Source organism: Coffea eugenioides, chromosome 4, assembly GCF_003713205.1.
Source record: "Coffea eugenioides isolate CCC68of chromosome 4, Ceug_1.0, whole genome shotgun sequence".
Classification (NCBI taxonomy): domain Eukaryota; kingdom Viridiplantae; phylum Streptophyta; class Magnoliopsida; order Gentianales; family Rubiaceae; genus Coffea; species Coffea eugenioides.
Genome location: NC_040038.1, coordinates 37,912,652 through 37,938,455, shown reverse-complemented (window position 1 = coordinate 37,938,455; position 25,804 = coordinate 37,912,652). Strand labels below are relative to the sequence as shown.

Genomic DNA, 25,804 nt, shown 5'->3' with positions numbered 1-25,804 from the left:
TTTTTGTATTTGAGCATTATGCCATAGTTGGATAACATTTTTTTTTTATCAATTACATCCTTTGCTTTGTACGAAATTTTTTTTTGTTAGATACTATTCTTAAATGCATAACTTTTGCCCACTAAGGTTCAAATCCTGGCTCCGCCACTGAATTATGGGACAACGCTAGAGGGCCAATACATTCGGATTGTTACAAAGCAAAGCAGCACTTCTAAACACAACAGATCTTCCATCTGACTATATCTTACTATTTGACTAGATCTCACTATATAGAAAAAGGGAAGATAGGGATTTACTCTACTTACTTAATCTATCTTTATTTCTAAAGACAATTATATCGTTTGAACCACTCATGTCCAAAAACCATTTCAAATCCTATTGAATTAACTACCATTTCCTTAACAAAAAAAATTACTACTTTACACTTCCTTAACAAAAATTTATAACTTCGCTAAGATACAAAAATAGTTCAACTCTTTTAAACTACTGCTACTTTCAAACAAAAATTAATTCAAATCTTTTAACTATCTTTTTTATTAGTTGTACACATATGAAGTGTGCCTCTAGCACTAATACTAAATAGATCGTTTTTGTAGGTAACATGTTTTAGTTATTATTAAAATCTATAAAGTTAAATCTCTAAAATCATGTTGCTTCATTGTGCATATATTCAATACTAGTAGTGTGCATACTAAAATGATGTTACTGAAGGTAACATATTCTCTAGTAAAATAATTTTTTTTTTTAAGTTTAGAGAAGACACGCTACATACAATGAGTATAAAAATTCTTCATAATAGATAAAATGTTTTGCAAAGTTAAGCAAATTTGCATTTTTCTTTCACAAAATTCTAATAATTAAAATACTTTTCTTTAATTGTAAATGGAATAAGGGTATTTAAGTGTAATTATCAAAAGCGTTGGGGGAGGTTTTTAAAATTATCCCTAAAGGAAAAAGTAAAACCCTTTTATAAAATTATCAGAAGCGTTGAGGGAGGTTTTTAAAATTATCCCTAAAAGAAAAAGTAAAACCCTTTATAATTTGGCTGAGCTCCCTCTCAAGTCTCAAATTCTCATACATGTTCCAGAAAAGTCTCAATCTTTACAAGAAGACCCCTCCACTACCCCAAACATGTACTACTTCTCAAGTCAATAATCTTTCTAAAATTTGAAAGAAACTTTTTTGTTACTCCAAGGCTAAAGGGTTCCACTGCCAAATTCAAAGTTAAAATTTCTATCCGTAGGAGTATAGGACTAAAAGGCGTTAATTTTCATTATCTCCGTTATGAGGGCATTTCTCTTGTTTTATTGATCAATTTCTGTTTTTATTTTGCAGCCAACCATCAAGAAAAGGAAACCAATCATTCACCAGTGAACAATTTTCTCATTTGCCAGCCTTTACTAGGTAATTACAACTGAATTTCAGACTTCTTGAATTCTCTGGAAATATTGATTTTTATGTTGATTGTGGAAACTGATACATTTACTATAACTAGTCCTTTTTCTTTTTTGGTGGTGCTCTTGGGAGAGAGAGAGAGAGAGAGAAGGTTGGAGTGTGGTAGTATTCTTGATTCTGTTTCTCTAAACTATGATAAGGGAAGTTCAAGCACAAGTAAATGGTAGTATTGGTATTGTCTTCAAAAGGTTTACATAGATTATGAGGCCTAAACCTACTTCATTGGTATGACATTTAATATACTTACATTAAGTTATTGAATAAGTTGCTATGTGAAATTTCATAAAGTTACTTCATTGTAATGACATTTCATTTTTATGTAGTGGTAATACAATATATTATCAGCAATGTTACAATGTGTTCAACGAGCTTTGCCTGTTCTGTAGCTTGAACCTTCTGTGAATATTGTATACAACATCCTTCTGCTCTATGCATTCATTGGAAATTTGATGGTGTATGAGCTAGTGTTTTGATTCTAGTGTGTGTGAGTAAAAACAAGAGGGAAGTGATGGCATTTGAGATAGCATCCTTGAAAGAACAGACTAATAAGCAAATTGTACATTGTAAGCTTGAGCCTTTAACATTTGAGTCTGCCTTAAGATTTAGTACTGTCAAGTGAAGGGATTTAGAAGAAATAAATAACCTGCTTGTTCTCTGAACTATTGGTCTGCTAGAAAATGAAATTTAGAGTCAATTACTGTGCAGTCTTTTGTGGTATCTTCTTTGAGTCCTTAGTAGCAACTAATCACCGATTAAACATTACGTACTACCACAAAATAAGGGTTCATTGCACTTGTTAAATGGAAAGTGCACTGACAAACAACTTAACAAATTCAAATTTCATTTACTTCATAGATGTGTGACCGTGTCTGGATGTCCCTAACATTTCAAAAAATGCAAAGGTTCAAAAGATATAACCAAAATGGTTATCTGATTGGTGCTATGGATTTATGATAGTTTTTATGTATATTCGTGAGACTTATTGTCCCTGTTGTTTGTTGGGCTTTCAAAAAAGTGGTGAGATTAGCAAAATGCATATAAAAGTTACTGGGATGAATTTTTGGCACCACTTTTGGTATTCATACATTCTGGACACTGAAAAGAATCCAACTTAGATGTTAAGTTTCTCTAAAGGTCTACACACGACTAAGTTTCAGCATTGCCTACTGAAAGAATCCAACTAACTGGTGATGGCTTGTTGGAGGTGCCAATGTTAAATATTCTGTTCCATCTAGCATATCAAGCTTTTAGATCAGGTGGTTATGTCAAGATATCTAAAATTTGCCTTTTTTTCCTTATCAAGCAGTGGAGTAATAAAACATATTCGAACTCTAGAAGGCTGCTAAAGACTTAAAAGCATAGATAAAATTAAGGCCCTTCAAAACCATTTCTATGTTGTTGCAGTAAAATCCAGTTCCAGTTGAAGATAGGCATATCTATTTGCACTTTCTTATGTAAAATCTTGTCATCTGCCACATTGATTGTATTCATTATCATTTCCCTTATTCAGTTTACCTCTTTCCAGAGAGTGCTGAAGCTTGAGCCACTAGTGATGTTTTTGTTGAGTTTATTTTGGTCCCACTAGACACAATTAAAGGAAGACCTCAAGTTGGTTGATTTTGCAAAATCAGTACTTGCCACCACCTGTTGCTGTTAGCTCAATTTTGTAATACTTTTCTTTGAGTTTGTTGTTCACTAGCCGATACATGATTAAGGATAAGGCTGCAATCTGTCTATTTTGAAATTTCTTCCTTTCTTCAATGACTGAAAATTGCTTGTCTCTCATTAAAAATCCACATGCTGAAATTGCATGCCTGCATCTGGTTCTGCATGCTTGATACATGTACTTTGGCTAAGTAGGCTGCAATTTCTCTATTTTGAAATTGCTTCCAGATTTGAGGGGGGCTTGCTTGAAAATCCTAAAGGAGAAAAAAGGATAGATATGAACAAGAAAATCCAACATGCTTGGATGTTTCACTTGACTTGCTTGGAAAACCCATAACTTGCTGGTTCCCTCTCAAGTCTCAACTTTGACACATTTCACCAAAATGTCTCAATCTTTAAAAGAAAACATCTCCAATTCACCACACATATGCTGCTCTTTAGTCAGTTATTCCTGGACTCAGAACTCGCCATCACTGTCACTGGTAATCTTTTGATAACTTGAAACTTTGGAAACCTTTTTTAGGACTCTAGGATTAAAGAGCTCTTCAAAATTTAGATTTTTATCATCTGAGGATGGAAGGGAGTTAATTTTGTTTTCCTCTATGATCAGTATATTGCTCTGATGTTCTGATCCTTCTATGCATTTATTTTGCAGCCAGCCTTCAACAAAAGCGAACAATCACCAATCACTAAACATTTTCTCATTTGGCTGCCTTCACTAGGTAGTTGCTCTCAATATTCCTTTCTTCTTGGATTATGTAAAAAACTTAGAATTTAAGGTTGGTTGTGCCAAGTGATACATTTTCCTGTTTACTAGTGCTTTTGTTTTTTGGTTTGCCTGTTGCTTTGAAATTTTAATTATGAGGGGAAGTTTGAGTCCCAGTAAATGTTAGCATTTTTTATTATCTTCAAGAGGTTTAATTATGTTGTAAGCCTAAGTTTTAGTTAATTGTATGACATTACATCTGAATTTTGTAATTGAGAATTTCAAGATTCAAACATGCAAAACTTCATAATTTTTTATTTTTATTTTTTGGCTGTAGTATGGGGAGCTAGTCATATAGAGTGCAGATATCTGATTATGAAAGAAAATTATGTTTTCTAGCTCAAAATCAGGAATACAAATTAAACTTGAAGATGTATGTACTAGAAGCCCTGATCTGAATGAAACAACTGCAAGGAAAAAAGAATAGATTAATGAAATAAAATAAAAAATACAGCAGCTTATGATTGAGAAGGAACACAGCAAGGATATGAGATTGGGTAAATCTGATAGTTTTATGCTAGTGATGAGTTCATTTGAACAATCTGCAACTTATCAGAAATGAATAAGAAGATGATTTGGGCAAATGTGCAGATTTCTAGTTTGATTGTGTCTCAAATGTGCCTAACATGCCACAAACTGTGAGAAGATGAGTTTTTGTGACCTAGACTTCTTAAATTAAGCTGTTAGCTTGTCTTTTAAATCAAAGCATTTTGAACCTTGATTATAGTTGTCAAAGGAGGAAAACCAGAAATTTGTAAATAAATTGATATAACACGATTCAATGTTTCAAGTTAGTTTATAAAATTTTTATCATCAAAGAACTGTGCTGAGTTATAGAAGTGCCACAAATGTAGAGACGTGTTATACTTTTGTCTTAATAAAAATGCAGTTTGTATGAGTTGAGAGAAAGTTCTGTTCACAAAGAATTACCTTGAAATGAGCATAGGTTTTAATGAGCTCCACTTCTTTTACTATCTTCTGAAACTGCACTTGTATCTCCTGAGCTAGATAGGCCATTGTGGCATAAAAAGTACATGGAGGTTGTGCTGTATAGATTAAGGGGTCTTTAAACAATCAATCAAAGGAATTTGGAATACAACAAATGAGTACTTGTTTGAGGAAGACTAGCGTACAACTTTGATGGTCTTTAGACAATGAATGAATGGAATTAGGAATACTAAACAAGAATCTGAAATGTTGGCCGAGTACTTGATTGAGGAAGACTTGGTGTATAACTATAATTTCCTTTGTTGCTCCACCACATCTATTGCCTCCAAGGATTGTGCTAGTTATTGACAGCTAGCTACATCTAAAATCCCACTTATTCCGGTTAAACACAGAAATCCATTTATACTTCAAGCAGTACTCATGAATGTTCACTTATTGTAAAGAGAGAATCCCTTGGGACAAAAGACATGCACATCATATATGCATCCTTCGTTAAATGCAAAAGGAATTGCTTTTTTTTTTCTTTCCTTTCTCATCATTTGGTTTTATTGTACTGCAATAAATTAGTATTTAACTCAATCAGTCCATATGCAGTTGAAGTGGTAGAAGCCTTTTCATTCGTGTAAGGGGCACTGCATCTCCTCTACACTCTCTACTGTTGATTAACTAGGTGGGGTGATGGAAAGGGCTAAGACTTGGCCTCCTATTTTTGGGAAAATGACTGTTTTTTGTTTCTCCAAGTTCTGTATCTTTCTCGTGGAATGGAATATGTGGAAAATAGTTTAAGATTTAGCTGCAGAAAGTAAATGTATCTTGAATGAAAATGTTGTCATTGCAAGTAGAGTGAAGTATTAATCTCGCAATTGCCACGGGAGAACAACAGTTCTTGTACTGTTGTCAGTAAGCTAAGGTTCCAAGTCATGGTTTAACATTTGGCAGTTTGTGGCGAGGAAAGGTAACATTGAAGGGCCTTCACGCAGGATTAGCTCGAAATCTTTCTTGTGTCTTATTGTGAGCTTTATATAACCGCAACAGCTGGATGATGCCCATTTTTCATGCAGTTTTGAACAACATCATGTACTGCATCTCCTGGATTCTATTTCTGCATGATATATGTTTTTTTGGCTCAATATGCTGCAATTTGCCTATTTTGAAATTCCTTCCAGATTTCAGATTCCTCAGGGACTGAGCATGGCTTGCTCGATTTATTCATACTTTTTCATGCAGCCTTTCTGTTGGATTTTCTGGATGCATTTCCCTAATCATATGATAAAATGCTTCATACCTCGTAAATTTTAGATGGATTAACTAAATGTTAATTAATGCATGATTTTCTTATCCCATTCCATTCTCTGTGAGATAACTGATGGCCATCTTTTATTACTCGTCATGAGATAAGTATCATGACCACATTTTAGTTCTATATGGAGAGGTCTAAAGAAGCCCCATCTTTGGCAGCCAGGAGGAGCATGTTGATGTTTTCAGTGCCAGGTCTTCAAATTGGACTTGATGAGAAGTCTTTTTTTTTTTTTTTTACTATATATCTTCATGATTATATCTGATAATACATGCAATTATAACTGCTCGTCATAGGCTTGAAGAAAAGATACTAAGTCATGAAATAAATCAAATTGGTAGCGTCATTGAGTGGATGCCATCAAGAATCTGCTCCTCCTGGGAATTAGATGGTCATAGCCTTAGTTCTAACGCAAGTCTGACTGCACATGTGAAGTTTTTATCTGTATTTTGTCCCAAGCTTCCAATAAGCGTGTTTTTTAAATTTGTTGCTTCATTGGGGATTGTGTCTGTTAAATGGAGATGCATGTGGAGAGAATTATACATTTTCCAACATCATATTCTTGGAACACCAGAATGTGATTTTTGCATGTTGAGAAACTAAAGATTATAGGACTAAGTGTTCAACCCAGCGTTTGCTTGCAAGGATGTAGTAGGAAGCTAGGTGGATATAAATAATTATCATCATTAGGAGATTCGGGGTCATAGCAGTCCCAAGAAGGTTTTCTGTGGTGACTATTTCTGTTCCTAAATAATATTTGTTGCTTCCTCATCCGAAATCTTACAACTTAAGGTTCTTCAAATGATCATTTGGTTCTTTGTCATCCCATTTTGGTAGCGCTTTAGAACTTTATTTGTGATGTTCCCTGCCTAGATCAGAATCCTTTTTTCAATTCTTTTTTGCTTGAGAGTAGAAATATTATAGCTTTTTGGAGCTACTATCTTAATCACTTCAACAGCTTTGTTTGTTATTTGAGAGTACTGGCAACATATGCAAGCATTTAACAACATTCTTGTGTTTTGCAGGGCATGACAATATTTGTTGGTTTAAGTGAAGTTGTGAACTTACAAAACAAAAGGCAGTGAAGACCTTGCCTGCAAATCTTAGTGCCTTAACCATTTGGTGAGTTTTTGAGCTAAACATACATTATTCTTTACAAGTATTTAAATTAAGTATCCATGTTTAACTGTATGGAAAAGAGATACTTGTGGTAACTTTTTTTTTGGGAGCCCGATTGTTGATGGAGGGGGGTGTTGGTGGTGTTTGGGGCAAGAGGGGCTTTGAGGGGATGTTGGTAGTAGTCTTGATTCTGTTTCTCTAATCTATGAGAAGCGGGTTCATGCCCAAGTAAATGGAAGTATTACTACTATATTCAAGATCTTTCATGAGGCCTAAATCTTCATTATGTGGAATTTCTTATATCTAAGTTATCTAAGAGTTTAAGATCCAATCATGCAATGATGTATCTTTATTACTGCTGTACTCTGGGAAGCAGTCATGTATCGCAGATTACTGATTGTGTAGAGGAAATATTATTCTGTAGTTTGAAATCAGTAATTTTAAACTTGAAGATGTATGTATTAAAAGATTAAAAGCCCTGGCTTTAATGAAAAAAGTGCAGAGGAAAAAGAACAGATAAATTAGACAAAACAAAAAAATACACCAGCACATTAATGATAAGAACATTGCAAATGAAAGTGATCAGGTATATCTGGTAGTTATATGTTAGTGATTAGTTCACTTAAATCATCTGCAATCAGAAGAAATAGGAGAAGAACTCCACAAAAATGCAGTTGCATCTCAAATATGCCTAATATGCCTCAAACAGTGAAAAGATCATTTTAGATGTAGGCATTATGACGTAAGCTCTTGGCTATATCATTTGATTCATAGCATTTTGAATCTCATGTACAACCAATTTTGCATGTTATTTTGTGCTATTTTTGTGTTGGCCTTATATTACACAATGGAAGTGCCACAAATATAAAGACATGTCATAGTTTTTTCTAAATAAAAGTGCAATTCATATCAATTTGTACAAAGTTCCGTTCACAAAGAATTACTCAGATACAAGGATCAGTTAGTTCCACCTCTTTAACTGTATTTTGAAAATTCAATCTTATAATCTAAGCTACAAAGCCTTTGTGGCTTCAAAGGAAAAGGAGGTTTCTGCATAAATTAAGGTGTCTTAAGGCAATCAAAGAAATTTTATTTGCTGAGGACTTGTTCGAGGATTACTTACTGTAGAACTATATTTTCCTTTCTTGCACCGGACACCTACTAGTAACTCCGATGATCTTGCTAATTATTGGTAACTAGCTGCATCTGAAACCCCACTAATTCCTATTACGTGCAAATCCATTTCTAGTTTATGCAAGAACTACTCATGAATTCTATCTTCACCTAATACAAAACGGAAGCCCTTGGGATGATACACACACACACACACACAATTTATCATTTTTTATGCTATTTTTTTGTTATTTTTCTTGTGGAATGAGAGACATGGAAAATGTTTTGTCATTTAATTTGGAAATTTACTCTTATCTTCAAAAATATTATCCTCCTAGCATGTAAAGTGTTAGATTGCAGTTGCCAAGGTGGAAGACAATGCCGTTCAACTGTCAGTAGAGAATGCAAGCAAATTTAATTGCCTAGAGTAAGCACTGTAAAGATCAATTGGCTAGGTTATTACAAACTTTACGAGCACTGGGGAACATTCAACCATTGTCAGTAATAAAAACCCCTTAAAAAGCTGTACAAGCTTCTTACAGAGCATATGGGTTTCTAGATTTATTAGATGATTTTACCTTTACCTTTATGGAATCTCAATGCTGTGGTATTCTGATGAGCTATGCATGTTTCGTAGCTTGGATCTCCTGCATGCATTGTGTACTACATATGAAAGAATAAATGCCTCAAGTAGCAAAACTGTATCCATTAGCTGTTCATATTCACTACGCAATTTGATGGTTTGCGAGCCAGTATTACTCGTAATTCAATCAAACTTATATTTGACTGCAACTGCAATAACAGACAGAAGTAATGGCATTTGAGATACCATGCTTGAATGAACAAACAATTAATCAAATTGCATGTTGTGAGCTTGCGTGCTCAAATGGATTTGAATAAAGCCTCGAGATTTTGATAATAACTTCCAAGTGAAGGAATAGGGTTGAAATAGATAACCTGCTTATTCTTTGAATCAGCAAATTGCCTGAAAAGGAAATTTTGAGTTATTCTGGTAAGTTTTGTGTTTGAAAATAATTGAAAGTTCTGATAGGAGCCTGTTGAGATGTGGTAAGGATCTTTTACGAAAAAAGTTGGAGTGTTGCTAAAGCTTTTGTCTTCCTGCAACATCAAGTTCTTGTGTGTATTGGTCATTGCTGTTTAGTTTTCTGTGTAACTATAAATTGAGAATTTCAAAATTAAAAGTTGGGGAAGCTAATGTGGTGAAAAACATTAACTCCTAGAAATAACCAAAGAGAAAGTAGAAGAAAAACAGACTTTGACTTATAATACAATCTAATTCTCTACTTTTCTTTTTTCGTTTTTTCCCCTTCATTTCTTATTTACTTCTCAAACTCCAGTTTTCATATATTATTTAGCTGGTGTAATTGTTAATAGTAAAAGTTAGTGAAAATGAAAAATGTTGGGAATTATTTGATAATTTTTTTAATAACATATTTGACTTGACTGAATTAATTGCCCTTTCTAATTTAGTTGGATGTATTGTAAATTCTGTTTATAGCCCCATTTACTTATTACCTCCAGCAAGCTTTCTTTGCAATAGCTCCCACTTTCCTTTGCTGCATTTTTTATGTATTAACAACTGATTGAACTTTACATGATACCGCAGCACGATAAAAGGTTCATTGCACTCATTACGTGGGAAGTGAACTGACAAGCAACTTGGCAAATCCAAATTTCTGGTTTGTACACTAATAGCTGCTTCAGTTCTGTGGTCTGAATTCATTTTCTTTTAGAATCTATGATTTTGGAATTAATGACACAAGAAAATGACAGAGATTTGGAGTTAATAATATACTTCATAAAGAGTGTTTCTTTTAGGGTCTGGATTTACTTCTTTTGGGGTTATGCCCCTAGCAATTCAAAATGTAGAGAAATTCAAAAACGATAGGCAAAATGGGTATCTGCTTATGACAGGGGTTTTGTGTTTATTGTTATATGTTATATATATTTTATTTACGGGCCCTATTACTTGGTTGGGTTTCCACTAAGGTGGTGACTGACCATGGTGATGAAGTAGAAAAATAGATATTCGGGTATACTCTTGCCACCACTTATATGTATTCACTCATTCTAAGCCATTGAAAAGGATCCAACTTACATGTCATAGTTTCCCTAAAAGTCTACATTTGACTATGTATTCACTATTCAGTATGTAGTGCTAATGAATAGAATCCAATAACCAATGAAGGCTTGTCAGGTGCAAATATTTTTTTTGCCATTTAGTATATCAAGCATTTAGCTGTTTATTTGAAAAAAGTCAGTACTTGGGTTCTTTTCTTATCAAGCATCGAACTTACATGACACATTTAAACTTTTGAAGGCTGCAAAGACTTGAGAAGCACAAACAGATCTCATTGGTATGTCGTAGCAGTAAAATAAAGTTCCAGTTAAAGGACAGGCATGTGCATTTTGCACTTTTGGATGCAAAATTTTGTCAGCTATCACATTCAATGTATTCATAACCATTTTGCTTATTTACTTTTGCTTATTTACTACAGCTGGCATTTTTGTCGTGTCTTTTATCCCCACTAGACACATAAAAACAAGACATCAACCAGGTTTGTTGTGCAAAACCAATGTTTGTGACTACCCAATTTTAATTGTCATTTGCAATAAGTATTCATGAGCTCTGGAGTGGATATGCATTAACAGATGTATGTTTAAGGATTAACAGATAAAATTTTCACAAGAAGTCCATGGGATTAGATGGGATGAACACCTTTTTTTCTTTGAGAATTATATACAGTACAAGCTAAGGGAGATTCAGAGTAGCTTTTCATGGTTTCATATGTAGCAGTTCCTGGTGAGGAAGACTTAATTTGAGGGGTCTTTACTATGGATTGGCTGGAATTCTTGTTGGTGTCTCAGTTAATTCCCATTAATGGAACTGGTGGGTAATGTTGTTTTTTCATGATGTCTCAACAATATGCATGCCCTGCATCTGGTTTCTACATGCTTGATGCATGTGGTTTGCTAAGTAAGCTGCAATTTGTCTATGTTAAAACTCCTTCCAGATTTTTCTTTGAGGACTGAAAATGACTTGTGCATTTCTTTGAGGACTGAAAATTCCTTTCAGCTTTTCTGTTGGATTGCTCTGATGCATTTCCCTAGTTAATTAGTTAAACAAAGCATACCTTGTGGTCTATTAACTAAATGGTAGTTTGAAGCATAATTTTCTTACTGTATCTATTTTATGTGAGAAAATGAATGGGGCATCTTCTGTGGCTTTTCGTGTGCTAAGTATCATGATCATAATCTACTTCTTGTTCAAGAAGAAGAAAGAAGCCAATTTTCAACAGGAGGTAAATGGGATGTTTTAATGCCAGGTCTTCAAGATGGACTTGAAACAAAGACGTCTACTTTATCTTGAATCAATGAAATTGGTGTCTTCACTGACTGGATCCCTTAAGAATCTTTTCCTCCTGGGAAAATGATGGTTATAGCTTAGTTCTCGCCAAAGCCTGTGGGCATGTTGGAAGTTTATTTCTTGGTATTTTGATCAAGAGCTTCCACGTAATTACATTTCAAATTTCAGTTGCTTCATTGGTGCATTTTGACAGTATTTTTAGATTTTATTCAAATTCTTTGTATTCTCGAAACAACAGGATGCAATTTTTACATGTTGGGAAACTAATAAAGAGTATAGGGCTGTACTTTCTTGTGAACTCTGCAATTGTCTAAGTAGCATTAGGAGAATCAGTCTCTTTGAATAATGTGAAGCTCTTCTGATGTCTGTTAAACACCAATCGTGCAAATAGGCACAAGTTACCCACTCCCATCTTGTGCTCTAATCTCCATGAGAATCACTTTTTGAAAGAAATCCAGTAGATTTCATCTCTTGGTAGTTTCTAATATCTGAAGGTTATATATTAGGAAATATGGTTCTATAGCAGTCCTTAAATGGATTACTGTGCTGGCTATTTTGATCTTACGTGATATAATCTGTTGTAAGCTGAACCCAGATCCCAGAATCTTTGAAATTTATTGGGGTCCTCCTAATAATAATATGGATCTTCTTGATCAACTTATGGTAGCATTTCAAAGCTTCTTCCTGTGATGTTCTTCTTGTTAACCCTTTCTTTCTTGAAACTGTATTTCTGCTATCAGCTCTTTTTTTTAGGTATTATCTCTAATGGGAATGACTTGAATATTTATTGTTGTTTGAGATAACCAGAAAAGTGTTGAAGCATTTAAATACAATTTTACCTTTTGAATTTCACAAAACAAAAATTAGTGAAAAACTTCTTCCCTTCGTGCCTTACCATTTGCTAGGTTTCGAGCTTAGCACAGAGTTTTTTTTAGGACAAAATACACTTTATTCCACTGTGATTTAGCAATTTTTCACAAAACACATCTATAGTTCCAAATACTATATATTTTCCGCTCATAATTTGAATTAAAGTGTTAAAGTGACGAAAATGATCATTTGTAACGAAATTCATAAAAATGACAAAATTACCCTTGTTTAAAAACTAAAATGGGTGAAGTGATTGAAATATATAAACATAATATGCATGATACTCTAACCCTGTGTGATTTTATATTTTACCATAAAACCTTTTATGGTTTAGTGCTTTACTATATAATTTTCTTATGATTTAGTACATAATTTTTGACTTTATATAGAGATACTTTTGACATTTTAGTTGACTTCATTATGGAATGCAAATTCTGTTGTTTTGATAATTTAATTCAAACTATGAGGGGATTATGTATAGCTTTTAAAATATAAGGGAGTTATATGAAAAAGCACTAAATTGAAGGGGGATAAAGTGTAATTTGCCTTATTCTTTACATCGATTAATATCAATGAAGTCCATTTCTAAATGTATGTTAATTGGTTATTCAACTTGTTCTCATTGAGAAGGCTTCGCCCTTATAGAGAGTCAAAATGTATGGCTTAAATGATTGCAGCAATCGAGGTGGGATTTCTAAAAGGTTTGAAGGTTCAAAAATTTTTTTTTTGTTCTTTCCAAGGCTGAGATAGAAGAAAATGCTGTTTTTTCTAACGGATTCATGGCTTCAAAATTCAGTAATACGGAGCATTTAAATTAAGCCTAGTGCTTTGAAGAAGCAAAACTATGGCATCGAAAACTATGCCTTTATCTGCCCATAGAATGGGCGGCTAAAGGCATGGACTGTGCGCGAGGAATTCATTCCATGGTTCTTTTAAGGGATAATTTCAGAAACCTCCCCTGAGGTTTCTGACACTTTTACTGGCACCCCTTGAGGTTTTCAAAATTTCACTGACCTCCCTTGATAGAAAGTTGAACCCATTTGCTGACATCATGAAGGCCAAAATTACAAATATATCCTATGAAGTTGGGAATTTATTACTGAAGATGGAGTGTATTACTACCGTTTAGTTGGAGAAAAAGGCATCTAAAGTGATTAATCAAGCTTAACAACAATAACACAAACTTGATGGTTAGTACATGAATTAAAGCTGGATTAGGGAGTAAGGCGCCATTTTTGTGCCTGCTGTGAATATATAAATGTTTTTAAGTAAAATTCAAAAAATGTTACAGTAACTTCTTATAAAAAAAAAACTAGTAGGTTATCTATTTAACATAAACTAAATATTTTTTAAAAAAGAAATATCCCATAAAGTACCAACTCTTTATGGCTTTTCTCTATTATATGAACCAAGTACTAGGTTTTATGGGCATTTTATTCTGAATCATTTAATTTATGTTAAGTTCATAAATATTTGCAAATAAAATTCAAAAGCCGTTACACAAGTATTTTTACAAAAGGAAAAGTAGTATGTTTTGTATTTAATATAAATGAAGTATTTGAAAGTAAAAAAAAATTTCCATAACATACAAGTTCTTTACGAGTTTCTTCCATTGTATGGATAAAGTACTAGCTATTTATGAGCAATTTAATTTGCATCATTTAATTTATATTAAATACATAAATGTTTATAAGTGAAATTCAAAAATTGTTACACTAATATTATTACGAAAGGGAAACTACTAGGTTTTGTATTTAACATAAATTAAATACGTGAAAGTAAAAAAATAAATTACCCACTTTTTACTAACTCTTTACGAGTTTCTTCTATTATATGAATAAAGTACTAGCTATTTATAGGCATTTTACTCTGAATCATTTAATTTATATTAAATATACAAATGGTTGTAAGTAAAATTCAAAAAGCATTACACTCATATTTTTACGAAAGGGAAACTGGTAGGTTCTGTATTTAACATAAATTAATTATGTGAAAGTAATACTCGCAGGTAATTTAATTAGTTTAATTAGTTACTTAAGTTATGTTAAATAGATAACATACTAGTTGACTTAAGATTTATGAAAAATGGCATTTTCCCTGGCACATCTAGTGCTTACAATTTTTTGTATTGTACTTACGCCCCCTCAACTTTAGTAATCATTCTAATAATTTATTATTCTTTCAATCTTCTACTAATACAAGGAGCAAAGGGGCAGCCATGGAATAAAAATTCCTTCTCACACACGAAAATAATATTGTAATCAGATTTGGACTGTATTGTTACCAAAAACTCAAAAGCAAGGGAGGTCAGTGAAATTTTGAGAACCTCAGGGGATGCCAGTGAAAGTGTCAGAAACCTCGGGGAGGTTTCTGAAATTATCCCTTCTTTTAACTACACATGCAAATATAGGACTTATCGCTGGTGGGGGCAATTTAAGTGTTTACTTTTTGGCATTTAGTAGATTTTGATGTGTTTTTTTTTTCTTCATTTTCTTCTTCTCTCTTGTATCCTTCTGATTCCAGTAGCATTTGGAAGACATCTCAAATTAGAATCAATGCCACTTGAAAAAGGGCAAAAAAAGGTCATTTCATTGATTAAAAAACGTGGCAAAACTTCAATAGTACAGAACAGGAATAAAAAAAAATTAAGAAAGAACCAACCAAAAGATTCTATAACTAAATAAAGAATCTTTGGTCCAGATTCAATTGGGACTCGGATCTTATTTCTTTGGACTTCTATCCACTCTATAGTTCAGCATATGAGGCGACATTGCATATCCATAATAACTTACTTCACAACTACACTGTAAGATGCATTCAGTTTTTGGAATAACCACTCATTTTTAGCTTTCGAAATACGATAAATGGTCATAGATAGAGCTAATTTGTATACTATAAGGGTAAAACTTAATTCCAGTGCAATCTCTAGAACCTCCTTAACTAATTTAACAATTATTAAATTGAGTGTATCCACCTCTCAAAATTCTAGATTGTAAGTAGCTCAATAGCTCTGTCTTTTTTTCGTCTTCTTCCTTCACAAAATGTTTCCGCAACCAATGCCAACTCCAAACTTTCCCTGTAGTCGCATTTGGATTGCTTTTTTAGAAATTTTTGTAGAAAATATAGTGTAATAATTTGATATATGTGAAATAAAAAAAAGTAATTAAAAAAAAAATTCATGAAAAGCGTAAAAATATTTCTTTAGAAAACTACAATTCAAACAAGGAGGTCAAGGATAGCATAACCACTGCAAAGAAACCCATCAACGAGAATGTCCAAAATTAGATTTTGTAGCGCAAGTTGACTGACACTTGATTTGTAATAGATGCCATGAGTAAGCTGATACTTATAAGCCAAAAACCCATATCCCCCATCAACTCCCTCAATTGAGCCAATTGAGCTATTAAACCATGCCATGTGGATTGGTAAGTACAGGGAAGGTAACATAGTTTATAGCAAACATGGTCCCTCCAATAGCAGATTAGGTCTTTTCCAGGTTCTTATGCTTACTCACATATTAGTGAAAGAGTATAAATAACATATTTTGCAACAAATGAAAAAGTTAGACATAATGTACTTAGGAATTAAGAGTATGTGAAACAGTTATTGATAAAAGAAGAAAATTATAAAGCCAACCTGTGCTAGTAGTGTAATTAAAGAAGAAAAGAGGGCCAAGGTCCTTCGCCTAGACCTTTTTAGTATAAAATGAGACACTAGTAGTGTAATTAAAGGACCAAGGTCCCCAGCCCAAGTGATGTGATGAGACTAATCCATGAGTTAAGAGGAAACCGATGTCAAAATCAAGGCTCCAAAGTAAAATGGACCTGCTTCTATCAGTGGTGATAATGCTTTTGGTGCTCCCTTGATTACTAATGTTGGAAGGTTTTGTTTACTCAATAATTCTCGAAATGCATTTTTCTTATCACTTTTTTGAGTCATAAAATTCCATCTCGATAATGGTCTTTCTTGTGTCCTAATACCTTCTAAACACATCTAGAACAGCTTCCAATTGGTTTTGCTCGATTAAGTACGAAAGACTCTCATCTATGCACATCGCTATGGCTAACAAGACAAGAGTATGAAAACAAGAAATCCATATGAGAGAACTGTATGTAAATAGCATAAGTATATTTCTGTTGTATGCATTGCTTTCCTCCCCCAATATCGATAGCTAAGTAGGTGTGCTAGCTATGCTAATATGGATGCACAAAATGGGAGCAAGAAGAAGGAAGAATAGAATATCATGCCTCCAAAGGAAAAATGGAAATTGGTGTGAAACCAAAAAGGACATGGAAGAGGAAGTATGCAATTTCTATCAAGACATCCTTAAATCCTCGTAGCCTGACAACTTTGATGAGATACTGAATGAAGTCTCCTGCACAGTTTCCACTCAAATGAATGAGAACATGGTTAAACCTGTGGAGGAAAAGGAAATTAAAGCTGCACTTTTTTCAAATGCATCCAAATAAGGCCCCTGGCCTTGATGGTATGTCTCCTTTTTTCTTCCAAAAATATTGGCATATCATCAATTTGGATGTTGTGAATGCTATTAAGAGCTTCTTTCATAGTGGTCATATGCTTAAAGCTGTTAATGAAACTTTGGTTACCCTGATTCCTAAAGTGGCTGCACCCACAAATTTGTCCCATTAGAGACCCATTACCCTTTGTAATGTCCTGTCTAAGATCATATCCAAAATCCTAGCTAATAGGCTAAGAAAAGTTCTAACCAGATGCGTTAATATATAACTCTCAATTTGCCTTTGTTCTAGGTAGACAAATATTAGACAATGTCACCCCAGCCCATGAAGTCATGCACTGCCTTAAAAACAAAAGAAGAGGAAAGGAAGGATTGATGACTATTAAGTGTGATATGTCCAAAGCCTATGATAGAGTAGAATGGATCTTCCTAGGTAGAATGATGTTCAAATTGGGTTTCTGTCCTGTTCGGATCAAATGGATTATGAATTGTATGTCTACTGTAACCTATTCTTTTAACTTGAATGGTAAAAAAGTCGGTTATGTACAACCTAGTAGGGGCATTAGAAAAGGAGATCCTTTGTCCCCATATATTTTTTTAATTTGTGCTGAAGGATTATCTTGCATGATAGCTAAGGCTATGGCCAACAAGGCTATTATAGGAAGTAAGGCGAGCAGGAACTGTCCAGGAATTTCTCACCTTTTCTTTGCAGATGATGCAATACTTTGCTGCAAAGCCACACCCTAGGAAGCTTAGGTGCTCAAGGATATACTAGAGAAATATGCAAAAGCTTCAGGTCAATAGGTGAATTTTGATAAATCTGCTACGTACTTCAGTAGAAATATAGATTTGGACATTAGAAGAGCAATCTGTGGGAAGCTGGGAAATTTGAAGGAAGCATATAGTGGAAAGTATCTTGGACTTCCAATGGTTATAGTGTGACAACCCCACCTCCCCCTAGGGCATACCCAAGGGTTTGGCGGATTGCTTACCCAACTCTCGTCAGGACTCATTACATTCACTCCAATAAATTCTCAAGATATCCGTTCAAGCCTCCAAAATAACATTTGAGTTCTACAATTCAATCAAAATTCAAACTTAATTACAACCCAAATGTGAAATGTAAGATATGCCGCCAAATATCAATATACAATCTGTTTGTCAAAAATACATGTGCAAGAGGATCATTACATGCTAGTTCAAGTTTATCTGCTTCGGATCTCAACTCCTGTAAGGAAAATAAACTAATGGGATGAGCTAGAAGATCAGTGAGATTCCCAAACAAGCATTCAAGCAGTTAAATCATGGATATATTACATTTAACAACAACCATTCGAGAAAACCATTTGGAATATTTAAGTAACAATAGCACACTCAGTAAAAGGATACGTGCTCACTTGGAACCATTCAATCATTCATTCAGTCATTCTCCATTCATCTTTTCCTTATAACTTCTAACATTTGAAAACAAAAACTCCCACGGTGATCATTTTATTCAGTCATTCATTTTAGTCATTGCATTGCATTCACTGGCCAGTATTCCACCCGCTTTCATGGTCATACTCGAGTATATCAAAACAGTGGCTCAGGGTCACCTGCCTTCCGACCGAATCGGCTTCTGGCTCGAGTCGACTGACAACAAAGGGCAATGACCCAATTCAGCCAATGCGATACAGTACACATGACTTACATTCATTCACAAGTAATATTTAATTATTTGATCATTGAAAATTCACATTCACTTAAATCGAGTGTGATAAAGTACACACTTGCTCATTGAAAATCCATTTAACAATCATTGTAAAGTATTTAACATTCAAACAATCATTCACAAACATTCGACATAGTCATTTATTGCACAAACATGCAAGGAACACTCACCATCTTGTGTTTCTCTAATTCACTCTTAACACTTCTAATCACTTAATCTCTCTAGCATCACACCCGTTCTCGTCCACCAAATATAATACGCACATCTCACTAATTGATCACACTACCTTAATATACTACGAAACTTAACATGCACCAAATTATAAAAGGGAAAAGATAAAAATCTTGACTCAACCATTAAAATCACCATAAAATTAGGGCAAGTAAAGTAAAATAAAAGAAAATGTAACTTAACTTTTTTTTTTCAAAAATAAGAGAAAAAATAAAAGAATTTTTGGGTCCTCACATATAGGGAAATCAAAGAATTAGGTTTTTGAATCCTTAAAGAATAGTGTAAACAGCAAATTGCAGGGATGGAAAGGAAAACTACTATATCAAGCAGTCAAGGAAGTGCTTTTGAAAGCAGTGGTAATGGCCTTACCTAACTACACAGTGTCTTGTTTCAAGCTTCCACAAGGATTATGCAGAGATATATGCAAACAAATTGCCAACTTCTGGTGGGGAAAAGATGACTAGAAAAGGAAAGTTCATTGGGAAAATGAAGTAGCATAACTGAGGTAAAGGGGAAAAGAGGGCTAGGATTTAGGGATTTGGAGCATTGTAGCGCAGCACTACTAGCAAAGCAGCTATGGTGAAATGAAGCCAAATCTGTTAGTGTGCAAAATAGATGAGAAATGAATATGCACTTAATAGGGTGGCAGCACCCTCAACTTCCTCTATTTGGAAAAGTTTACTCAATGCAAAAGAGGTCATACTAAAGAGACTGGAAAAGAGTAGGGGATGGAAAAATGTGAAGATTTGGGAAGATAGATGGGTCCCAAACACAAAGGAAGGGAGGATAGAACTAGACAGAAGTCAACAAACAGACATACACTGGGTATGTCAGCTAATGAATGAAGGAACATGAAATAAAGAACTGTTGGGGAGTTTGTTCAATAGAAAAAGTTGTAGAAAACATCAGCAACATACCAATTAGTTTCTACCAAAGAAAAGACAAATGGTTTTGAAAATTCTCCAAATCTGGAGAATACACAATCAAATTTGGCTATGTAGTGGCAAGAGAGTTGGCAGCAGTGAAGAACAACACTAAGCAATAGACAAACAAGCTGCCAGGGAGGAAAGGAAAGTGTATGGAAACAGCTCTGGGGATTTAAAGTGAAACACAAATTGAAACACTTCATGTCGAAGTGTTTACAAAACTGCCTACCGGTGAATGAAGTGATAAATAGGACTGGCAATGGGGAAAATTTTCCTACAACTGTGGAGAAGGACTAGAAACGCTAGAGAATATGTTTTTTGAATGTGAAAAGGCAAAGACAATTTAGAAGCTGGCCACAGTCAATTAGGAGGGACTAAAAGACCTCCAATTCAACTTATGGAGATGGTAGGAAGGAATACTTTAGGCAAGGGAACGACCTGAAGGTGAGGACCATATAGACCCGACAATTAACATCCTATGACAAAAATAGAAAGAGAGGAATAGAGTAACACATGGGCAAGAGGTAGGGAAGGAACTGACTTGTGTGCAAAGGACACAATAGGAATGGTAGGAGTTCAAGAAAGTTGAGGAAGAAGATAGAAGAGAGAGCATTGCTAAAACAACTCAAGCTCAACCAAATAGGAGCTGGAAGCCTCCTGAACAAGGAATTATTAAACTGAATGTTGATGCTGCCTCAACATCTTAAAGACACAGAACAGGAAGAGGAATAGTAGCCAAAAATAGTAGAGGTTATAAAAGCCTGGGCACTAGAGGAACAAAAAAAAAAGGTGATCCTCTCATTGAAGAGGCATTGACAATACGAAATGCTTTGATCATGGGCAAAGAGACAGGATGGAGAAAAATTGAGGTTCAGTTTGACTGCAAAAGCTTAGTGGAGAAAATCAACTCAAGAAACAGCACAGACAGCAGCATTGAGAGCATTTTGAAAGACATACAGGACTTGAGTGAGTTGTTTGACCAATGCACATTCTCTTTTGTGCACAGATCAGGAAATGAAGTTTGTCATATGCTACCAAAATTTGCATTGAAGCTAGTTAATGATGTTGTATGGGATATTAGTTTCCCAAATAGGATCAAGGAACTTGCACAGATAGATTATAGAACAGTTGTCCCTTTTTGTAACTAATACTTGTACTATCAAGTTTAAATGATATAATATATTGCCGTTTGACAAAAAAAATAAATGAGAAGAATACAAAACTTACCAAAGAGATTTTGGTTTAGTGGATAATATTAAGGTCTCAGAACATAGAGGTCTTGAGTTCAAATTCTTCCTTATAATCAAATCTCTTGGTTTTCAAGGGTATGCATTAAGCATATGTCTTTGATCGAATACCTATAAGAAAGTGTTATGAATCATTGGTTTCAATTTTTAGTCACAAAGAAGAAAAATGGGGCAAAAGGTAATTGTTAGAATGATGTGACTTCTATTGCAACTTTCTAACTTTGGAATAAGTTAATTTGGTCAAATAAGTTAAGTTGTTATCTAATTGGCTGAATTGTTATATTTCTGTAGTCTTTTGACTAGCAAATATCTTTGATTTTTGTTATTATAATTGATACTATATAGGAGATATTTGTATTAAGTTTGTTCATGTATTATAAAAGAAAAAGTTGATGAATGAGAAATAATATGTCATCTTTGCAGCACTAACTATAAGTGCTATTTCTTAGTTTATGTCCTAAATTCCAACAAATTGGTATCCGGAACCTAAATTTTAAGAGTTTGTGTTATTTTAAGACGAGTCCAATCGGTGAGGATCTTTTTTTTTTCAAGTTCAAAGCTAAATTGATAGGAAAGAACTTTTTGTTAAGTCTCAAATTTTTAGTGGTGCAAACTAACAAATTTGGATCGTAAAAATTTGGATTAATTAGATGTTACGAATCTAGGAAATGTGGTGGAGACCGATCATATTCCAGCACTACTTCAAAATCCGATAGATACACAAATTAAAAACTATAGAGTTACAATTAACAATGATCCAAGGTGACGACATGCATTCATGCAACAATTTCATGTACCATTGTCACAAGAGTAATTACTTGTGTTATTTGTGATCCAATTGAAAAGAAGTTGAGGATGAGCTTTTCTCAATCTAAATAAAAGAAAAATATTTCTCTCTGAGTTGGTCAGATTTGATAATTTTGAGATGGAATTGTGAAAAAATATTGAACTTCTAAGGCATTGTTTGGATTGAAGGAAATAGAAGGAAAGGAAAGGGGAGGATTTTAGTGGAAAAGAAATAAAGGAGAGTAGAAGAAACCGAAATCCATCCATCTTATTTGGATTATGGAGGGAAACGAAAGTAAACTATCACGAGTTAGTTATGTTTTATCCATAATTTAGAAGTCCTATTTATAAACATATAATAGGTTTGTTTAGATTATTCTACAATTTTTATTGATTTTGGTATCCTTTACCTCCGTTTTCACCCACATTTGGATGGAAAGCAAGCTAACAAAAAATAACTAAACCTATCCCTTCCTTTCCCTCCCTATCCTTTCCTTTCCTCCTCAAAAATCAATCAAGACGTTAAAAACTTTATCCCTGCATTACCTTTCATTTCCCTCCTATTCCCTCAAAACAAACAGAGCCTTATTGATAAGTCAATGAAAGAATATATCAACCTGATTCTTGACATTTATCAAGAGTGTAATGATGTTATTTTGGAGTTTATAGGTTTTGAAGAATCTTTAAAATAATTTAACTGCATTATCATAATTGAAGAGTCCAAAAATGAGGGTTGTGGCAAAGTTTGTGAAGAACCATATAAAAGTTTTAGGGATCATTTTATGTATCCCAGAACAATAATTTTATGTGTTGAAATTTTCTATTGCTATTTCGCTTTAACCTACATATAGGTTATTTGGATATATCAAAGATATCATCGTTTATTTTGGAGTTTGACTCAAGAAATAAAAAGAAATAATTCGTTACAAGGCTAATCATAAGCTTCCATAAAAAGCTAAAAAAAGTGCAAGGCTAATTATCAGCTTGCAAAAAAAGTCAAAAGAAATTGTTCGTTGTAAGGCTAATCATCAACTTGCAAAACTTCTTACAAAAACCTTTCAAAATAAGTTTGAAAATATAAGAAGACAATTCAAAATCTGTAGTAAAGTAGCACCGTGGAGTGTGGAATGATAAAACATTTGATGCAACTTTCTAGCGTTAGAATGGATCAATTTAGTTAAATAAGTTTTGTTAGATTTGTTCCACCTTTCACTAGTTCAAGTATTTTTTATTCAAGAGAAATTTGTGTATCTCTATAAAAGGGATAGTTGATGACTGAGAAATAATAAGATTTTTTTTGCAACTAACTACAATTGTTGTTTCTCAGTTTATGCTCTAAATTCCAATAGCAGTCTTTTCAACTAGATTGCATATGCAATATGCTTAACAAACTACAAGTTTATGCTCAAGATTACGTTAAGTACAATAAGAATTACAAAATAGTTATCTCAAAAAGAATGTGCCTGCATGTGAGGATTTGTTTTAGAGTGCAGCAAGATGTAAGTTTTTCATCCCTTTAAGAGCTCAAGGTTTCTAATTGAATTAGTAACTCATAAAAAAAATTATATGTTTATCTATTGGAAGGAAACTACATATTAATCATGCTTGCATCATCTCTAATATATAACTTATATCCAAAGTTCTTTAACTGAATGTATGCATGCCATTTTTTTTTTTATAAGACTCGTTGTACTCTATGCCAATCTTCTATCTCTATTTGTATAGTGACATACAAATATAATTTATTTATGCTAGATTATCTTCGTATTATAGCTATCATCATGATGAATATGACTTGCTATTTCATTCTTTCTAATTTTGCTTGCCTTTCTTAGTCCAAATTTGCAGTCATTTTTGGTCCTTTCTGCTTGATTTTGTAGATTAGAAAATCATAGAGTTTAACTTATCTATTTGGTTTTCAAAACTATCTTTTCTCACCGATCAAGTTTGTCTATATTAGATATTACAGAGGTACCATGTTGTATAGTCATACATTTAATAGGAACAAATTCAACAATTTATAAAGTAATGTCTAAAATAGATAAAATGCTTTTCGACAAGTTGTTAGATTGTGATCGGTTTTAATATCAAATTATTGGGGTTGAGTCCACAGATAAAGAAGGTAAACAAACAACTTTATTATACTTAATGGGTATATGTACTCATACCTTACAAATTAAACTCACTCTCAAAGACACTACCCTTTTAATAGTACATTAATTTGACCTTTACTACAGAGAATATTTGCTCTCTATTTCATTAAAATCTCATTATTAATATATTTGCTCAAACTTTCATGATTGAACTCACCTCTCAAAGCTTATGTCTTAACTAGAGTTATGAGCTCTCTATTTAGAGCACTCAACTTTCTACTCAACCTTTGGCATTCTACCTTTCTGAACTTTATGGCATACTAAAACGAATTGGACAATCAATTATTTATAGTAGTTAGTTGCATGGCATTTGAACAGAATTTTCACGTGTGGCTTCCTAATTTTGGCTGAAAAATTTTACTCAATTTGGAGATGAGATTGTGTGATTGAATTCTTCAGTTGCTTTGACATTGATTTGCATGGTAAATAGTACCGACTTACTTATCACAATAAATGCATGAAACAAATCCTACCAAATGGTCTTGAAAACTATAGGCTTTTAGATAGCAAAAGATGGCTTCAAAGCAACAAATCCTACCAAATGGTCTTAAAAACTATAGGCTTTTAGATGCCGAAAGATGGCTTCAAAGCAAAGTCATAAATAAAGCAACAACATTAAAGTTTGATTAAAGACAATGTTAAATTATGCAATAAAAGAATGTCATAGAAAGAGGAATAAAATTAAAGGGGCCATTTCATGGCTTATTATAAATTTTCTTTCAATCTTATAATTTGACATTTGTTGCATTTATTGTTAGTTTCACTAGTTATTTCTGCAAAAATGATTTTCGGTTTCTACAAAGCAAAATTTCTTGTTTGGAGATATAAAAAACTAATGATATTTACCGAATCAAAAGTGTTCCAATTTCTCTTCAATGGTTGTAGACAGTTTCATTTTGTCTTCTCAAATATTTCTCCATGAGTTATGACAATTTGATGATATTCCACTTAGTATTAATTAGCTTTGGTTTGAGGATTTCTTATATGTTAAAACCTATTATTTCTAGTCTAGTCCTAATGAGATAATAGGAGTCTTGATCTTGTAGAATAGGCTATATCTTGCATAAGATCAATATTTATTAAAGTAACTTAATTAGACTAGATTAGCTTTTATTCTTAGACCTTCCAATCTTGGATGCCAACAAATTGCCAATAAATTTTTTTGGATTGGTTGTTTGATTTGATTCTTTAAACATTACCACTAGTACAATGCATACCTGACCATGTACATGGAATCAATTCTTGTCCCAAAGGGTAGCGGGATGACATTTACACTTTTCTTAAAATTTGACACCAATATTTTATTGAAATAAACTATAAATCTAACAAATGACATTGCCAAATTGAATCTATAGAAGTACTACATCATTACTAGGTAGTGATGGAATAAAAAAGTTCATATTGACAAGTTTTCTAGATCAAAGACCGAATGCCTCTTTTGTGCATCTTTTCCATTTAAATAGAAAAACTCTGTACCTTCTCTCCTCCGTCAGAATATCTACCTCCCTAATGTATTAATTACATATATGCTAATATACATCTAATATAGTAGACCATAATCAGCTCTCCTTGATTAGTGCAATTAGTAGACTAGATCCCATAAGCAGCTGTTCTTGTCTCTAGCAGATCAGATCTCATAATCAGTTGCTGCC

The 25,804-nt window shown here is 33.5% G+C and overlaps 1 long non-coding RNA gene across 6 annotated transcripts; it reads left to right on the top strand.

Moving 5' to 3' along the window:
- The first annotated feature begins 1,086 nt into the window (after positions 1 to 1,086).
- Positions 1,087 to 12,154, top strand: LOC113768610. 6 transcript variants are annotated; one of them, XR_003468098.1, is made up of 7 exons: positions 1,178 to 1,223; positions 1,336 to 1,404; positions 3,776 to 3,842; positions 7,157 to 7,253; positions 9,991 to 10,063; positions 10,705 to 10,741; positions 10,883 to 12,154. It is a non-coding gene; the product is annotated as an uncharacterized LOC113768610 (long non-coding RNA). The 6 variants fall into 6 exon arrangements; XR_003468096.1 differs by having other exon boundaries at positions 10,705 to 10,942; positions 11,711 to 12,154; XR_003468094.1 differs by having other exon boundaries at positions 10,705 to 11,274; positions 11,711 to 12,154.
- The last annotated feature ends 13,650 nt before the right edge of the window (positions 12,155 to 25,804 follow it).